The following is a 20,365-nucleotide window of genomic DNA, read 5'->3' as shown; positions in this document are numbered from 1 at the left end:
GTTATCATCCCTAACCTGGGATTTATCTCCAACTGATAGTCTCTCATAAAGGAAAAGTGAGTTTTATTCCCAATGGTGTTGCATGAGGCATACGAATCACACTTAAGGGCAGGCTCCATGGCCAATGGGAGATGGCCAACACAAACTAAATGGTATTTTTAGAGAGATTGGGGGGGGGGCTTCATAATGCATTGTCTTGGAATTTGCCTATATTTATGGTTTCAAGTTTTGTGTTTTCATGAGAGTTCTGTGTATGTGAATATATGTGTCTGCATCAATATGTATTTCTTGTGATTTTTTTCTTTGCTCATTTTTTGTCCCATTATGGTTTGCTTGTTTTTATTTTATATTTTTATTTTACAAGTCTGCTTTCTAATGTGTGTGTTTATGAGACAGAGGGGTGGATGGGAAAGAGACCAAGATAGAGTGTGCCACTTTGGGTGAAAGGAAAAATGGGAAGATCGTAGAGAGAATGGAGAGGGGACTATAATGAGAATATACTATATGAAGAAAATCTATTTTCAATAAAAATAATTCTGGGGTTCTGTTCTTATAAAAATACAATGATTTAATTACAAAAAGCCAAAGTCTTAATATACTCCTACAATCATTGCTCAGAATATAAATATCAAAGAAACATTTCTCTGGATTGTATTGTGTTCAAATGCTTAAGTGGAAAAGTAGGTACTTGCATTTTGACTTGAGTTTCATTAAAAAAAAAAAACCTTGATGAGTTCTGGCTTCAGATTATCACAACATTTCCATCAGCTCATAAAATATCAATACACATAGTTTTGTCATTTCAGACTCTACACGTATGTGACACTGTGTTCCCAGAACTGGTGACTATAAAGACCAAATCTGAATCAATTCTGAAAAAAAATCTGAGGATATTCTGTAGCTTGCAATATCCAATATTCAGCTAAGATGCAATACCTTATTTAAAAATAAACTGCATTTATCTTATTGGTATGAAATTTTAATTTCCTCCTTGATACATAAAGGATTGCCTCAAATTAAATTTCTTTCAGATTTATTATAAAAGTTTCTAACATATTTTATCCATGGATCCTTGAATCCTCAGATGTAAAACCAGCAGATAGGAAGGTAAAATTGTACACATTTTGAAGATCTAACTATATAATGGTAGTTTTCTTGGAACAAATTTCTCAGAGCCTATAGAAATTCCTCGATTCATAAATTGCTCCTCAGGAAAACATCCAATGGGATCGCACATTGTCTATGAGAGATGGAAATGTAATATAGCCAAGTAGCTCCTTGCTTAGCAAAGATGTTCTGTCTCTTAAAGGAATTAACATGGGGTCTAATTCTATTCTGAAAGGCCAACACAGATATACATATCTCCACAGAATTACTACCTTTTGTTATTGTTAGCATGTTGTGTTTAAGAGAAGACAGACCGAAAAAACATTGTGAGAAGGCATTTCTAAATATGAAGTACAAACAGAATTATCATGCAAGCTTTTTAAAAAAAATTTCCTTGCCAAGTAATTACATTTAAAAAATAGTCTCTATATTCTGTCTATGTCTATGTCTCTCTGTTTCTCTCCATAATATGGAAGATAATAATATAAAATGCAAACATTTGGGCAATGCTCATTAGCCCTCAGGGGCATCTCTGATATTCAGAGTGATACCAAGGCTGGAGAATGGTCATCCAGCCAGAGCAAGAGAAGGTACCTCTGCTTTGTGTAGCCATGTCTCGTCCAAGCTGTAAACCTGCTGAACTAACCAATGACTCTATGCATTACCAAGGTCTGAGAAGTCATTAAAGATCAGTGATGGAAACCAAAATATACTTATAACATCATGTCACACAGAGCAGAAAAAAAAATAAAACAAAACAAAGAACAGTATATCACTCTAGACAGAGATGCAGCAGAAATAGTAAATGAAATGGAGAAAATGTGAGAAATTGTTATGCATGGAAACAATGATCAGAAAAAAATTAAATTGAACTAAATATAAATTTTAATTATATAATAGGCTAACTAAGTAACAGCAAGACCAAGGGGCCTCTCTCCCCAATGAGAGCCAACTAGGCCATCTTCTGTTACATATGCAGCTAAAGACATGAGCTCTGGGAGGTATTTTAGTTCATATTGTTGTTCCACCTATAGGGTTGCAGACCCCTTCAGCTCCTTGGGTATTTTCTTGAGCTCCTCCATTGGGGGCCCTGTGTTTCATCCAATAGATGACTGTGAGCATCCACTTCTGTATTTGCCAGGCACTGGCATAGCCTCACACAAGACAGCTATATCGGGGTCCTTTCAGAAAAATCTTGCTGGCATGTGCAATAGTGTCTGCATTTGGTGGCTGATTATGGGATAGATCCCGGGTGGGGTAGTCTCTGGATGGTCCATCCTTTCCTCTTAGCTCCAGACTTTGTCTCTGTAACTCCTTCCATGGATATTTTGTTCCCTATTCTAAAGAGGAATGAAGTATCCACACGTTGGACTTCCTTCTTCTTGAGTTTCATATGTTTTGCAAATTGTATCTTGGGTATTCTAAGTTTCTGGGCTAATAATCACTTATCAGTGAGTGCATACCAAGTGGCTTCTTTTGTGATTGGGTTACCTCACTCAGGATGATATCCTCCAGACACATCCATTTGCCCAAGAATTTTAAAAATTCATTGTTTTTAATAGCTGAGTAATACTCCACTGTGTAAATGTACCACATTTTTTTTTTTTGTATCTATTCCTCTGTTGAGGGACATCTGGATTCTTTCCAGATTCTGGCTATAATATACAAGGCTGCTATGAACATAGTGGAGCATGTGTCCTTATTACCAGTTGAAACATCTTCTGGGTATATGCCCATGAGAGGTATTGCTGAATCTTCCTGTAATACTATGTCCAATTTTCTGAGGAACCGCCAGACTGATTTCCAGAGTGGTTGTACAAGCTTGCAATCCCAACAGCAATGGAAAAGTGTTCCTCTTTCTCCACATCCTCGCCAGCATCTGCTCTCACCTGAATTTTTGATCTTAGCCATTCTGACTGGTGTGAGGAGGAATCTCAGGGTTGTTTTGATTTGCATTTCCCTGATGATTAAGGATGTTGAACATTCTTTCAAGTGTTTCTCAGCTATTCAGTATTCCTCAGTTGAGAATTCTTTGTTTAGCTCTGTACCCCATTTTTAGTGGGGTTATTTGAATTTCTAGAGTCCAGCTTCTTGAGTTCTTTGTATTGGATATTAGGCCCCTATCTGATTTAGGATTGGTAAAAATCCTTTCCCAATCTGCTAGTGGCTTTTTGACTTATTGACAGTATCTTTTGCCTTACAGAAGTTTTGCAATTTTATGAGGTCCCATTTGTAGATTCTTGATCTCACAGTACAAGCCATTGCTGTTCAAGAATTTCCCCCCTGTACCCATATTTTTGAGGCTTTTCCCCACTCACTCATCTATAAATTTCAGTGTCTCTTGTTTTATGTGGAGGTCTTTGATCCACTTAGACTTGAGCTTTGTACAAGGATATAAGAATGGACCAATTCACATTCTTTTACATGATAACCCCCAGTTGTGCCAGCATCATTTGTTGAAAATGCTGTCTTTTTTCCACTGGATGGTTTTAGCTCCCTTGTCAAAGATCAAGTGACCATAGGTGTGTGAGTTCATTTCTGGATCTTCAATTCTATTCCATTGATCTACCTGTCTGTGGCTATACCAGTACCATGCAGTTTTTTATCACAATTGCTCTGTAGTACAGCTTGAGGTCAGGCATGGTTCTATGAAGAATCTTAAACCTTTGGTCCTATGAAAGTCCCTGCTGTACTCTGGAAATTTCCTGAGAGGGAAGATAATGCCATGGTTAATATTGTTATAATAATATTTTTCCTAAGTCTCCAGTTATTGGCACAAGGCTTTATAAGAACCCCAAAATCTGTTCTGTGACTGTCATTCTTGCATATGAGGCCATGAATGATGATGGACCCCTGGCTAACTCATGGGCTGCAGAGAGCTTCGATGTTGTTAAAATGTCAATGTGCTGTGGATAACATGCCAGAGCACATGGCAATGTTTGGGACCTCTATCCTTCCTTCCTCCAAACATTTGTGTGCTCCCTGTTCCTTTGCAATCATTTCACCTGGCTGTTTCCAGACTGCACCTTTTACAGTGAACTAGTGAATCCAAGTGTGTTTAGTTCTGTGTGTACCTTGTTTTAGTGAAGTATTTAACCAAAAGAGGAAGTTGTGGGAACCATTATTAATGGATATCTGGTTAGACCTTAGGGGATTGTGATTGGCATTTGAAGGGTGAGCAGTCATGTGACACTCAGCTTTTAATCTGTAGTGCTTGTGGGCTTAGTGTCAGATCTAAGTTATGTCTTCAGAAAAACCAGCAGATATCCAAATTGTTTATTGCATGCAGAAATAGCACAAAGAGAGTGCTGAAAGTGTTGGGCTTGAAAAGAGGACCAATGCCATAGAAGGAAGAGCTAATCAGAAAACCACACCAGGAGGAATGACTGGCATTTCTTCAGTGAAAGCCCAGTGCTGCTGAATTGTGATAGGAACACTGAGAAAGAAAACCCAGCCTTTTGCTGCTCACAGGGCTTCTCAGAGCTTAAATTCATCTCAGGAATGTAAATCAAGAGTTAATTCACAACATCTGTCCAGGATCTTCTGGCTTTCACAGTCTCTGGTGAAAAGTCTGGTGTAACTCTGATAGGCCTGCCTTTATATGTTACTTGACCCTTTTCTCTTACTGCTTTCAATATTCTATCTTTATTTAGTGCATTTGTTGTTCTGATTACTATGTGTCGGGAGGAATTTCTTTTCTGGTCCAGTCTATTTGGAGTTCTGTAGGCTTCTTGTATGTTCATGGGCATCTCTTTCTTTAGGTTTGGGAAGTTTTCTTCTATTATTTTGTTGAAGATATTTGGGGCCCTTTAAGTTGAAAATCTTCATTCTCATCTACTCCTATTATCCGTAGGTTTGGTCTTCTCATTGTGTCCTGGATTTCCTGGATGTTTTGAGTTAGGATCTTTTTGCATTTTGCATTTTCTTTGATGGTTGTGCCGATGTTCTCTATGGAATCTTCTGAACCTGAGATTCTCTCTTCCATCTCTTGTGTTCTGTTGCTGATGCTCGCATCTATGGTTCCTGATTTCTTTCCTAGGGTTTCTATCTCCAGAGTTGTCTCTGTTTGAGTTTTCTTCAATGTTTCTAGTTCCATTTTTAGACCTTGGATGGTTTTGTTCAATTCCATCACCTGTTTGGTTGTGTTTTCCTGTAATTCTTTAAGGGATTTTTGTGTTTCCTCTTTAAGGTCTACTACCTGTTTAGCAGTGTTTTCCTATAATTCCTTGAGGGATTTTTGTGCATCCCCTTTAAGGGCTTCTACCTGTTTAGCAGTGTTCTCTTGCATTTCTTTAAGTGAGTTATTAATGCCCTTCTTAAAATCCTCCACCAGTATCGTGAGATGTGATTTTAGATCAGAATCTTGCTTTTCAGGTGTGTTGGGGTATCCAGGATTCGCTGTGGTGGGCATACTAGGTTCTGATGATGCCCAGTGGTCCTGGTTCCTGTAGTAAGATTCTTTTGTTTGCCTTTTGCCATCTGGTAAGCTCTGGTGTCAGATGTTCTAGCTGTCTCTGACTGGAGCTTGTTCCTCCTGTGATTCTTTAGGCTCTGGCAGCATCCTGGAAGACCAACTCTTTCCAGTGTCCAAGTGATCAGAGCACTCTCTGCAGGCAGGCTCTCCTCTTGCAGGGAAGATGCACAGAACTCTTGAGCTCAGACCCATCTCCGGGTTCCTGGGGTCAGAGCCCTCCCTGGAGGCCAACTCTCCTCTGGCAAGGAAGGTGTCCAGGGGTCTGGGTCTCAGCTCTGTCTCCTGGCTAAGGATGGAGGCCCAAAGGGACCCTGTCCAAGAACCTCTGTTGCTTCTGCTGCCCACGTGCTCTCCTGCATGGACTGGTCTCAGTGATCCCAAGATTCTGGGAGTGCTAGGGCCTGCCTTTGTGCTTTAACCCTGTTGATGCTAGCACAAGACCCTCTGGGTTTTTTGGAACTGATGTTGCGTTCCACTCACCAGTGATGATCCCAGGGTCCCGGGTGTCCTAGGGTGCCTGCAGCATGGAGAGTCCTCTGGGGACCTTAGGGCCCTCTGCAGAGATCCCGCGGAAGGATCAGTAAAATTAACATAGTAAAAATGACCATCTTTCCAAAAGCAATATATAGATATAGAGATAGAAGGAGCAATTTTAAAATTCATCTGGATTTAAAAAAAACAAACAAACAAAAATCAAACCAGGATAGGGAAAACTATTCCCAAAAATAAAAGAATTTCTAGGGGAGTCACCATCCTTGACCTCAAGCTGTACTACAGAGCAATAGAGATAAAACCTGCATGGTATTGGTACTGTGACAGTAACCAGCTCTAGTTTTGGGGCCTGATGTTGGAACATGTGGCTCACAAAAATCTATGTTGAATCTTCAGCCCGATTTGAGACCTTTGTGGTAGCAACCCAGGTGTTCACAATCATGAAAGAATGTGTCCCCTATAGAATAGGGCCTGACACCAAATCCCAACACTATTGCTGATGCTGTGTTGTGCTTGCAGACATAGGTCTTACATGGCTATCCTCTATGGGGCTCAACCATCATCTGACTGGCATAGATGGAGATACTTAGAGGAGGCAAACATTGGACTGAGCTAGAGGACCTCTATGGAAGAGTTAGGGGAAGGATTGAAGGAGCTGAAAGGGGATTGTAACCTTGTCTATATGAAAAGAAAAAGAAATGAAAGAGAGTTTCATTTCCCAGGACCATGTGAGAATATACAACAAAATACCATGTTAGAGCAAAATAAAAGGCCTTGTATACCCTTAGCATCCTGGCACTCAATACACATCAAACATCCTGAATATCCTGTTCTTTAACTTACCAATCTCCAAACGTACAAGAAATGGATTTCTGTTCTTTATATGTTTCTCAGTATAAGGCACTTTGTTGTAGAACAGGATGAGATTTTGATATTTGAAGATTCTCTATCTCCCATGCCTACAGCTTTTGCTGTCTGTATGATTCTAGGCTGATGTTCTTCTTTTTGGATCATCACGAAGATGTCTGCCTTCTGTCTCCTGGGCTTCTAGGTCTCTGATGAGAAATCTAATAAGAGTCTTTTGGGGAAGCTATGACCAAACTCCCTTCCTCTAAGTCCCACATACTTTAGTACTTGCTCTAGGGTGTTTGAAAAAGAATATTTTGTGACAGGACAACAACATTGAGGGGCATAGTTTGGACAGCAAGTATATAGAGAGAAATGACTACTTTGAACATAGATATGTTGAGGTCTGTAAGAGACAGTTGTTAGCACAGATTTTGGGTCCTACTCCCAAAGGACATAGGAGCATCCTCTGGGTTGTTCACTTTTTTACTGGTAAATATCAGTCTATTGTGGATGGGCCTGGTGTTGTTTTGTATTTTGATGGTAATTCTGCTCTCCTGGGAGGGGCTGTGGACAAGGAAGAGTCACATACCCAGGTGACTTCTTGTGAACCAATCCTTTAATAAATGAAGGAGCCAATAACTGAGCGAGTAAGAGGGACTTCCCAGTTGGACAGAGAAAGAGAGGAAGCAGGAGAGAATTAGGCTTTTTGGAAGGTTTTAGCATGAGGACAAGATGTAATAATGACTAGTCTCCCCATTTCAATGGCAGATCCTGTCTGTGGGAACATAGCAAGCTGGGTGGAGACATTTCAAGAGCTCTGGGTCAGAGAGTCTCCATGGGATAGAAACAGGTTGGCCACTGCTTGCCAGTGACTGGCCAGCCAGGTACCACGGGGCAGAGAGTTGTAGGTGCCTGGCAGTTGTGCGGGAACTTGTTGGTTCTTTTTAAAATGTTTCCTGCAACCAGAGTCTATACCCATTAAAGCATAAAGGTTTGGGGGCCTATATTATCATTATTCCTACTACTGTTTCTATTACCTTTAGAGTGGAGACAGTTCTTATTGTGGTTTGAATTAAAAAAAAAAATCCCCTATAGACACTTGTGTCAGAACTCATGGTCTCTAGCTGGTAATACTGCGAAGGGAAGCTGGAATCTAGCTTTAAAAGGTAGGCTCCTAGCTCTAGGAAGGAATTTCCTGACCTGGCATTGGATATGGGGTGACCAGCAGTACTGTGTGAACAGCCACATGCTATCACTCTACATCATGCTTTCCCTGTTCCCTCAAAGTGTGAGCCAAAATAAACCATTCTGTTGCTTCTGGTTGGGCACTTGGTAGCAGTGACTGCAGAGTAGCTAATACAGTCTTCTGGGACAGGAGTGTGGCCATCCCTCATTGGTCCATGTTTTGCTCTGACCTCACAAAGAACCACTGTGATAAATGACAGACACCTGCCCATAAAATGTACTGCCCAGGGCTGGTTTTTGTCCTTTTGGTGCGGAGAGTGGTTTGGTGGTGTTTTGGGAGACGTGGACTGTGGTGATAATTTTGAACTTGGATTCTGGGGAAAATTTGGATTGGACTTTGGTTACGTTTTTGGACTCGGATTTTGGCGAAGGTTTCTGAACTGGACATTGGTTACGTTTTTTGGACTCGGATTTTGGCGAAGGTTTCTGAACTGGACATTGGTTACGTTTTTTGGACTCGGATTTTGGCGAAGGTTTTTTTTCTGACTTGGACATTGGTTACGTTTTTGGACTCGGATTTTGGCGAAGGTTTTTTGTTTTATTTGGACACTGGTTACGTTTTTGGACTCGGATTTTGGTGAACTTGCTTGGACTTTGACAAGGTGAGCCCTTTTCTCACTTTACTGCTTGAGGTTTGCAGGTAATGGTTTTAGTTTTCCTTTTTTTCTTTTTTCTTTTTTTTAGTTTGTCTTTGATTTTAGATTTTCTTTTTTACATAGTTTAAATTATCATCGTTAATTATCTTCAGTTTGTCTTTTTCTACCTACTCATTTTCATTGCCATTTATTTACTTTTTAAAGTTTTTGTTAATAAACATTAAGCATAAAGTAGGACAGTTCCCTAAAACATTTCTGAATATGCACATAATGTACTTTAAGAATATTCACCTAATCTAAGAACCTGTACCCCAGTCCCTTCTTTCTTCTTTACTTTCCTAATGAATGCCTTTTACTACAGGCCCCTTCCCCTACCTATGCTTCAGCACTTGAGAGCCAGTATCTCTGGACTGGCTTGTTAAACACTACGAGGTGATTTCCAGATCCGTGTTCTTCTTTTTAAATGACAATTCCATTCTTCAGCTGAGCATGTGATTCTTTTTTTTTTTAATTTTTAATATTTTTATTACATATTTTCCTCAATTACATTTCCAATGCTATCCCAAAAGTCCCCCATAGTGCCCCCCACTTCCCTACCCACCCATTCCGATTCTTTTGGCCCTGGCATTCCCCTATATTGGGGCATATAAAGTTTGCAAGTCCAATGGGCCTCTCTTTCCAATGATGGCCGACTAGGCCATCTTTCGATACATATGCAGCTAGAGACAAGAGCTCCAGGGTTCTGGTTAGTACATCATGTTGTTCCAACAATAGGGTTGCAGATCCCTTTAGCTCCTTGGGTACTTTCTCTAGCTTCTCCATTGAGAGCCCTGTGATACATCCAATAGCTGACTGTGAACATTCACTCCTGTGTTTGCTAGGCCCCGGCATCGTCTCACAAGAGACAGCTATATTTGGGTCCTTTCAGCAAAATCTTGCCAGTGTATGCAATGGTGTCAGCGTTTAGAAGCTGCTTATGGGAAGGATCCCTGGATACAGCAGTCTCTAAATGGTCCATCCTTTCATCACAGCTACGAACTTTGTCTCTGTAACTCCTTCCCTGGGTGTTTTGTTCCCAATTCTAAGAAGGGGCACAGTGTCCACACTTTGGTCTTCAATCTTCTTGAGTTTCATGCGTTTAGCAAATTGTATCTCATATCTTGGGTATCCTAAGTTTTGGGCTAATATCCACTTATCAGTGAATACATATTGTGTGAGTTCTTTTGTGATTGTGTTACTTCACTCAAGATGATGCCCTCCAGGTCCATCCATTTGGCTAGGAATTTCATAAATTCATTCTTTTTAATAGCTGAGTAGTACTCCATTGTGTAAATGTACCATAATTTCTGTATCCATTCCTCTGTTGAGGGACATCTGGGTTCTTTCCAGCTTCTGGCTATTATAAATAGGGCTGCTATGAACATAGTGGAGCATGTGTCCTTTTTACCGGTTGGGACATCTTCTGGATATATGCCCAGGAAAGGTATTGCTGGATCCTCCAGTAGTACTATGTCCAATTTTCTGAGGAACCGCCAGACTGATTTCCAGAGTGGTTGTACAAGCTTGCAATCCCACCAACAATGGAGGAGTGTTCCTCTTTCTCCACATCCTCGCCAGCATCTGCTGTCACCTGAATTTTTGATCTTAGCCATTCTGACGGGTGTGAGGTGGAATCTCAGGGTTGTTTTGATTTGCATTTCCCTGATGATTAAGGATGTTGAACATTTTTTCAGGTGCTTCTCTGCCATTCGGTATTCCTCAGGTGAGAATTCTTTGTTCAGTTCTGAGCCCCATTTTTTAATGGGGTTATTTGACTTTCTGGAGTTCACCTTCTTGAGTTCTTTATATATATTGGATATTAGTCCCTTATCTGATTTAGGATAGGTGAAGATCCTTTCCCAATCTGTTGGTGGTTTTTTTGTCTTATTGATGGTGTCTTTTGCCTTGCAGAAGCTTTGCAGTTTCATGAGGTCCCACTTGTCAATTCTCGATCTTACAGCACAAGACATTGCTGTTCTATTCAAGAATTTTCCCCCTGTGCCCATATCTTCAAGGCTTTTCCCCACTTTCTCCTCTATAAGTTTCAGTGTCTCTGGTTTTATGTGAAGTTCCTTGATCCACTTAGACTTGACCTTAGTACAAGGAGATAGGAATGGATCAATTCGCATTCTTCTACATGTTAACAACCAGTTGTGCCAGCACCATTTGTTGAAAATGCTGTCTTTCTTCCACTGGATGTTTTTGCCCTTCCATTTCTATGCAGCGTTGTCAATCGGTGGTGGTTGTTGCAGCCCTGGCAGGACTGGATGAATCAATCTTGATCAGGAAGTTTGGAAGCCCTTTCAAGGGCTGTTGAATTCTGTGTGAGGCATTAAGCTCTCAGACTAAGGATTATTGTGTCTGTGTTCACAGGTGTTGACTATGTTACTATGACTCTTGTTACTGTGCCCATGTGGCCTCAGTATCTGCGAAATACATTCTCTAAGGATGAATCTTGATTGCTCCTGCTCCTCTTTCTAGTTCAGTAAATAGTTTCAGAAGTACTGGTGTGGGCTCTTCTTTAAAGATTTGATGAAAATCACCAATGAGTTTGTCTGGTCTGGCCTTTTCTTATTTTTATTGTTGTTAAGAAATTCTTTTAAATTACTATTTAAATCTTTTTGCATTTTTGTTTGAAATTTGATTTTTGAGATTTGTTTGTTTCTTTGTTTTCAAGACAGGGTTTCTCTGTGTAGCCCTGGCTGTCCTGGAACTCACTTTGTAGACCAGGCTGGCCTCGAACTCAGAAATCCACCTGCCTCTGCCTCCCGAGTGCTGGGATTAAAGGCGTGCGCCACCACACCCGGCAATTTTTGAGAATTTTACATGATATTTTGGTTGTATTTATCCTTTCCCCTAACTCCACCCAGATCCTCCACTCGGCATTTCCTACTATCCTGGTTTGGGTCGTTTGTTTTGTGTCTGGCCATCCAGTACAGTTTCTCTTGTCTTCATACTCTCAGGTATGTGGCGTTCCACTGAAGAGTAGTCTGTCCAACCTTATCCGTAAGGGGCCACATCCTTAAAATTGATAGCTCTCCTGACAGCTATCAGTTTTGAAGGGCTCATCAGCTAGGTGTGTGATTTCCTGTCCACCTCCCCTCTTCATGAGATTTTGACTGACTTGAGCCTAAGCAGGTCACAATGCTGTGAGTTCATATGTGCAACTCCCTCCTTTACCCAGAAAACACTGGAGCTTTTTGCCATCAACTGCCTCTGACTCATACAGTCTTCAGTTTGGATGTTTTCCCTCTTTTTAGTTTTAGTTGGTAGTTTAATGTGTATCTAGAGGTTCATCAATTTTTTCTAGATTTTTCCACTTCACTGGAACATTTTTAAGAGATTCCCTACTGATTGTTTGGATGTCTGGATTCCTTTGTATATTCCACTGTATACTGCATTATCTTCTCCCTAATATTGTTAATGTATATCTTCCAATTTCTATGAGTTATCTTGGGGAAGATTACTTGTTATTGTTATCCTTAGAATAAACAAGTCTTTGTTACCAGAGTGGTTTTGAATATGCTTGGCCCAGGGAGTGGCACTATTAACAGGTATCACCTTGTTGGATGAAGTGTGCCACTGTCCAGGTGGGTTTTGAGCTCCTACTCCTAACTTCTAAGAAGAGACAGTCTTCTCTTAACAGTCTTCAGATGAAGATGTAGAACTCTCATCTCCTCCTGCTTCATGCCTGCCAGTATGCTGCCATATTCTTACATTGGTGATAATGGACTGAACTCCCGAACCTGTAAGGCAGCTTCAAATACGTATTGTCTTTAATATGAGTTGCCTTGGTCATGGAGGCTATTCATAGCTAAAAATCCCAAACTAAGACAGTTACATTGGTCTTTGTATTATTTTTGTCTTCATTTCATCAATTCATATTCTGAACTTGATTCTAATTCTTTTGGATTTTGCTTGTTCTAATATTTCTATGACTGTGACATGCATCATTAGATCATTTGGACAACTTTTGTGTTTGTATTAGCACAGGAATTTAAGGCTATAAATGTTTCTCTTAGACCCACTTTTACTTCCCTTTTTTCTTGCATCCCTAGGTGTGGTGGACACTGACCACAAAACAATTGACTTATCAGCAATGATGAAGAGGTGGCAAGCATGTGAGGACCTCAGGTCCAACCCCTTTGGCGAATTCGCCATAACAGAAAATTATAAAATATTAATAACCCTTGGCCAAGGATCCTTTGGAGAGGTAAAACTGGCGAGCCATCTCCCCACACAAACAAAAGTAGCAATAAAAATCCTCCCCAAAAGCAGGGGAAACCCCCTTGTGCAATCCGAAATCGAAATCATGAAATCCCTTGATCATCCCCATATTATTAAACTTTTAGAAATAATCGACACCTCCAGAAACATTTTCATCATTCTGGAGCATGCTGTGGGAGGAGAGCTGCTGAGTAGAATTGAAGAGTGTGGCTATCTAGCAGAGGAGGAGTGCCACAGACTGTTTAAACAGATGGTGTATGCCCTCCAGTATTGTCACCAGAAAGGGATTGTCCACCGGGACTTAAAGCCAGAAAACATCTTATTGGACCACAGAGGAGATGTAAAGCTTGCTGATTTTGGATTGGGCACCAAGATAATCACGGGCCAGAAGCTGGTCAAGTTCTGTGGAACCCTCCCTTACTGTGCCCCAGAAATGTTGCAAGGTAGAGGGTACGATGGTCGGGCCACTGATGTCTGGAGCTTGGGGGTGGTTCTTTATTTTATGGCCACAGGGCACCTCCCTTTCAAGGGACATGGCTATGAAGCAACAAAGCAGAAGATCTTTGAAGGAAAGTACTCTAGGAGTTTTAGTCTCTCACCAGAACTTTGGGATGTGATAGACAAATTGCTAACTATCAACCCTGGAGAGAGGCCAACAGTCCAAGAGATTGCCAGATTCAAGTGGCTAAAATATGACAACGAAGCTTCTCCCGCTTCCATGGGAGAGAACACTGAAAGCCACCCGGACCCCAGTATAATCAAACTCATGCGTTTCCTGGGATACAATCCAGAAGAGATAAGAGAAAGTTTGCGGGAGAAAAAGTTCAACTCGGTGATGGCTACTTATTTAATGCTACAACAACAACAACATTTACCACAGGAAGACAAGACAACAAAAAAACCAGATCCAAGGCCGTGTGATAGAATGTTGGAAAACACAGAGCCAACCATAAAAAACCAAGTAGAAGTAAGGAGGGCAACTAGTATGCCTATCCTTTCCACCGTCAGTTTTGAGAAGGTAAAGAGAACTACAATGAGCCACTCTATGCCACCCACCCGGAACTGCTTCAAGAAGCAGACAACTCCACTCAACAGCATCAGCCCCCAGCTTGTCCAGAAGGCTCACTACATGAGGAGCATCTGGGAGACAGAGATCAGTTACACCTCGGAAGAAATATCTACTGGAGAGTCTTTGGAATATCCAAACCTCATGGGACAGGCTCACTACATGAGGAGAATCTGGGAGACAGAGATCAGTGACACCTCGGAAGAAATATCTACTGGAGAGTCTTTGGAATATCCAAACCTCATGGGACAGGCTCACTACATGAGGAGAATCTGGGAGACAGAGATCAGTGACACCTCGGAAGAAATATCTACTGGAGAGTCTTTGGAATATCCAAACCTCATGGGAAAGGCTCACTACATGAGGAGAATCTGGGAGACAGAGATCAGTGACACCTCGGAAGAAATATCTACTGGAGAGTCTTTGGAATATCCAAACCTCATGGGACAGGCTCACTACATGAGGAGAATCTGGGAGACAGAGATCAGTGACACCTCGGAAGAAATATCTACTGGAGAGTCTTTGGAATATCCAAAACTCATGGGACATGCTCAGTACATGAAGAGCATCTGGGAGACAGAGATCAGTGACACCTCGGAAGAAATATCTACTGGAGAGTCTTTGGAATATCCAAACCTCATGGGACAGGCTCACTACATAAGGAGAATCTGGGAGACAGAGATCAGTGACACCTCGGAAGAAATATCTACTGGAGAGTCTTTGGAATATCCAAACCTCATGGGACAGGCTCACTACATAAGGAGAATCTGGGAGACAGAGATCAGTGACACCTCGGAAGAAATATCTACTGGAGAGTCTTTGGAAGATCCAAACATCATGGGACAGCTCCACATTGTTACTACACCTGGACAAATGGACATCATGAACACACAAGTTACATCACCTCCATTCTCCAGGAAGGAGGCCAAGGGTGAGGGTCCTGCTCTACAACAGAGAGAGTCCAGACCATCCTCCCGAAATACACTCCAGGGACACCTCCATGACAGGTGTCAGACTGCGCCCCAGGCCCCCTTTCGAAGACGGGCCTGGAAGACCCTAAGGAACGGATTTCTAAGAGGCCTGCGAACTTTATGTTGCTGCCTGCCAATCCAAAGCAGTGCACCCTGACCAACAACAGAGGCCTGCCTGGCTCTGAGTCAAAAGAGCCATGGAGGTAGCCATGGTACCAGGTAAGTGGAGAGACTACAATACACTTCTACCTCTAGGTTTTTTGTTTAAAATAATGTCAATTTCTTTAAAGAAAAAATATTTATTTACTGTATGTGCATGGAAGTTAACCAGCCAGAGTCAGTTCTGTCTTTACACCCTATCTGTCTCAGGGAATGGATTAACGTCCCCACCCTTGGTAGCAAATGCTTGCACTCACTGAACACTTTTCTGGACTAAATGATATGCTTTGAAATAAACAGGTTACAAGAATATACATCTTAGGGGTTGGTGGTAATGTATTATCACTGATAAATCCAATCCCACGGTATCCTTTGTGAGTAACTTCACCACATGTAGAGGGCAGAGGACAGTGTCTTGAGCCTGGCCAGGGTGTTGGAGGAGGGTGGGGGAAGGGATCAGTGGAGCACTCGGGAAGAACCAGCCTGACAGCCCATGCCAGCACAGGGCCAGCACAGTGAAGCATAAGTCCTGAAGATTTCTACTAAGATCTCTCTTTCTTATGTCTGTTTGAAGAGCATTTACAGGCACTGTGCTCCCTGAAAACTGATACCAGAGAGTGAAGAGCAGCCTACTGAGGATGCACACAGATACAGGAGAGGGCCAGGGAGGAATTTCCCATTGTTGGATGCCGGGACACACAAACACACACACGGACACACAAACACACACACAGTGAGAGAGAAAGAGAGGGGGAGTGAGAGAGAGAGAGAGAGACAGAGAGAGAGAGACAGAGAGAGAGAGACAGAGAGAGAGAGAGAGAAGAGCATTCCTTTGGCATTTTTGCTGCTTTTGAAATTAGTTGAAATGGTGAGAATCTGTATTCCAAACAAAGTATTATCATATTTTTTGTGACTCTAGTTGTCTCTCCAAATTTGTATTGCCTTGTCTACACCCTTATCTGAAACATTAACCAGTTCATCTTCATAGGAGCCATGTGAAGCCAGATCATGTCATGGTGCACACTACCCCAGGGCATCTGAGAGCTTAAAAGGTAAATTCCACCAAGTAAGTTTTGAGTGGAGCCAAAGTGAAATATGAAGTGTTTAATAGTTGAAGCCAGAGCAGGACCTGTTTCCAAGCATGATCATGGATAAGAACCTGTTGTAAGAAAACAAGTGTGGGTTCATTTCTGGGTCTTCAATTCTATTCCATTGGTCTATTTGTCTGTCACTATACCAGTACCATGCAGTTTTTATCACAATTGCTCTGTAGTAGAGCTTTAGGTCCGGCATGGTGATTCCACCAGAGGTTCTTTTATCCTTGAGAAGAGTTTTTGCTATCCTAGGTTTTTTGTTATTCCAGATGAATTTGCAGATTGCACTTTCTAATTCGTTGAAGAATTGATTTGGAATTTTGATGGGGATGGCATTGAATCTGTAGATTGCTTTTGGCAAGATAGCCATTTTTACAATGTTGATCCTGCCAATCCATGAGCATGGGAGATCTTTCCATCTTCTGAGATCTTCTATAATTTCTTTCTTCAGAGACTTGAAGTTTTTATTATACAGATCTTTCACTTCCTTAGTTAGAGTCACGCCAAGATATTTTATATTATTTGTGACTATTGAGAAGGGTGTTGTTTCCCTAATTTCTTTCTCAGCCTGTTTATTCATTGTGTAGAGAAAGGCCATTGATTTGTTTGAGTTAATTTTATATCCAGCTACTTCACCGAAGCTGTTTATCAGGCTTAGGAGTTCTCTGGTGGAATTTTTAGGGTCACTTATATATACTATCATATCATCTGCAAAAAGTGATATTTTGACTTCATCTTTTCCAATTTGTATCCCTTTGATCTCCTTTTGTTGTCGAATTGCTCTGGCTAGGACTTCAAGTACAATGTTGAATAGGTATGGAGAAAGTGGACAGCCTTGTCTAGTCCCTGATTATAGAGGGATTGCTTCAAGCTTCTCACCATTTACTTTGATGTTGGCTACTGGTTTGCTGTAGATTGCTTTTATCATGTTTAGGTATGGGCCTTGAATTCCTGATCTTTCCAAGACTTTTATCATGAATGGGTGTTGGATCTTGTCAAATGCTTTTTCCTCATCTAACGAGATGACCATGTGGTTTTTGTCATTGAGTTTGTTTTTATACTGGATTACGTTGATGGATTTCCGTATATTGAACCATCCCTGCATCCCTGGGATGAAACCTACTTGGTCGGGATGGATGATTGTTTTGATGTGTTCTTGGATTCGGTTAGCAAGAACTTTATTGAGGATTTTTGCATCAATATTCATAAGGGATATTGGTCTGAAGTTTTCTATCTTTGTTGGGTCTTTTTGTGGTTTAGGTATCAGAGTAATTGTGGCTTCATAGAATGAGTTGGGTAGAGTACCTTCTGTTTCTATTTTGTGGAATAGTTTGTGAAGAACTGGGATTAGATCTTCTTTGAAGGTCTGATAGAACTCTGCACTAAACCCATCTGGTCCTGGGCTTTTTTTAGTTGGGAGACTATTAATGACTGCTTCTATTTCTTTGGGGGATATAGGGCTGTTTAGATCATTAACCTGATCTTGATTCAACTTTGGTACCTGGTATCTGTCTAGGAACTTCTCCATTTCATCCAGGTTCTCCAGTTTTGTCGAGTATAGCCTTTGGTAGAAGGATCTGACAGTGTTTTGGATGTCTTCAGGATCTGTTGTTATGTCTCCTTTTTCATGTCTGATTTTGTTAATTAGGATGCTTTCCCTGTGCCCTCTAGTGAGTCTGGCTAAGGGTTTATCTATCTTGTTGATTTTCTCAAAGAACCAGCTCCTTGATTGGTTGATTCTTTGAATAGTTTTTCTTGTTTCCACTTGGTTGATTTCGCCCCTGAGTTTGATTATTTCCTGGAGTACTACTCAGCTATTAAAAAGAATGAATTTATGAAATTCCTAGCCAAATGGATGGACCTGGAGGGCATCATCTTGAGTGAAATAACACAATCACAAAAGAACTCACACAATATGTATTCACTGATAAGTAGATATTAGCCCAAAACTTAGGATACCCAAGATATAAGATACAATTTGCTAAACGCATGAAACTCAAGAAGAATGAAGACCAAAGTGTGGACACTGTGCACCTTCTTAGAATTGGGAACAAAACACCCAGGGAAGGAGTTACAGAGACAAAGTTCGTAGCTGTGATGAAAGGATGGACCATTTAGAGACTGCCATATCCAGGGATCCATCCCATAAGCAGCTTCTAAACACTGACACCATTGCATTCACTAGCAAGATTTTGCTGAAAGGACCCAAATATAGCTGTCTCTTGTGAGACGATGCCGGGGCCTAGCAAACACAGGAGTGGATGTTCACAGTCAGCTATTGGATGTATCACAGGGCTCCCAATGGAGAAGCTAGAGAAAGTACCCAAGGAGCTAAAGGGATCTGCAACCCTATTGTTGGAACAACATGATGTACTAACCAGAACCCCGGAGCTCTTGTCTCTAGCTGCATATGTATCGAAAGATGGCCTAGTCGGCCATCAATGGAAAGAGAGTCCCATTGGACTTGCAAACTTTATATGCCCCAATATAGGGGAATGCCAGGGCCAAAAGAATGGGAATGGGTGGGTAGGGAAGTGGGGGGCGCTATGGGGGACTTTTGGGATAGCATTGGAAATGTAATTGAGGAAAATATGTAATAAAAATATTAAAAATCAAAAAAAAAAAAAAAGAAAACAAGTAAGACCCTCTGGTCTGACAGCAAGGTTTTCCTTTGGGTAGTTTATGGTCTCCTGCAGAAATGAACCATGAAGATGGCCTTTAAAAAAGATGCTGGAGGGACCATCCAGAGAGTGCCCCACCTATGGATCCATCCCATATACAACCACCAAACCCAGACACTATTGCATATGTCAGAAAGACTTTGCTTAAAGGACCCTGATATAGCTCTCTCTTATGAGTCTATGCCAATGCCTGGCAAATACCGAAGTGGACGCTCACAGTCATCTATTGGATGGAACACAGGGCCCCTAAGGAAGGAGCTAGAAAAAGTACCCAAGGAGCTAAAGGGGTCGGCAACCCTATAGGAGAAACAATATGGACTAACCAGTACCCCTGAAAGCTGTGTCTCTAGTTGCATATGTAGCAGAGGATGGCTTAGTCTGCTATCAATAGGAGAAGAGGCCTTGGTCTTGTGAAGATCGTATGCCCCACTACAGGGGAATGCCAGGGCCAGGAAGTGGGGATGGGTGGGTTGGGGAGCAGGGTTGCGGGTGGGTATAGGGGACTTTGGGTATAGCATTTGAAATGTCAATGAAGAAAATATCTAATAATAATTTTTTTAAAAAGGTCCTGGATACTGAAGGGTGAATGATTTCTGATTTTAGGCATTGTGTGTCTGAGTGAATATCAACCATCGAGGATATCCAGAGATCTCGGTTTAAGATCTGCTTAGGCACAAGTGTCTCCAAGAGTATCAGATGCTGGAACCTGGACACAAATTGTATGGTTTAAACAACTCGGAATACACAGACTATTTTTTTTTAATCTACAGTAAACTTTTTGTGTTTGAACTATGTGTTACCGTGTCCTATTTTATATCTATATAAACGTCTGCATACTGGAACAAGCTAACATGTCTGTCTTCCAAAGGCACCACTTTTCCAGTGGTGAGAGCACACTGATCTTCATGATGCACTGTGGTGTTCACCCTGTGCATTACATATTTGCCCTCTTCCTCCTACATACTGTCTAGAATGCATCCTGCAAACATCTCTCCATCATGCTATTGTTTATCAGTAGTGGAGATTTGTGTTTTAGGCTTCAATTAGGCAATATTGATCTCTATTTGGTAGATTATTTTCTTAGCCTAATGTCTTTCAAGTCTACTCTAGTTAAGCACAATTCTCTCCTTTATTTTTTATGAGACAAAGTCTTGCTATGTAGCCTAGGCTGGCTACCGACTTCTGACCCTCCTGCTCAGAATCCTTGGTACTTTTGTGACAGGTTGCACCTCCTGGATTTGAAAGCCCAAATACATTCTCTCTCAATAGACATGTGGAGGTAGAGTAGCCACCTTGTGAAAGGACTTGGTTTGGATCAAATCATATGAGTTCTAATTCCCTCTGCAGTTGTCCTATCTCAGTGTC

General features: G+C 41.3%; 1 protein-coding gene and 1 pseudogene across 1 annotated transcript in view; one reads left to right on the top strand and one right to left on the bottom strand.

Annotated features, from left to right (window-relative positions):
* Window positions 1-20,365, bottom strand: part of LOC147004979 (protein DBF4 homolog A-like) — a 153,300-nt gene that overhangs the window by 57,529 nt on the left and 75,406 nt on the right. The window lies entirely within an intron of this gene.
* Window positions 12,905-16,278, top strand: LOC147004981 (sperm motility kinase X-like; annotated as a pseudogene).

Source organism: Mus caroli, unplaced genomic scaffold (assembly GCF_978045245.1).
Source record: "Mus caroli unplaced genomic scaffold, Mus_caroli_1 scaffold_4, whole genome shotgun sequence".
In the NCBI taxonomy this organism is placed as follows: Eukaryota; Metazoa; Chordata; class Mammalia; order Rodentia; family Muridae; genus Mus; species Mus caroli.
Note: the sequence above shows the minus strand (reverse complement) of the source record. Positions and strands in the feature narration are given on the sequence as shown.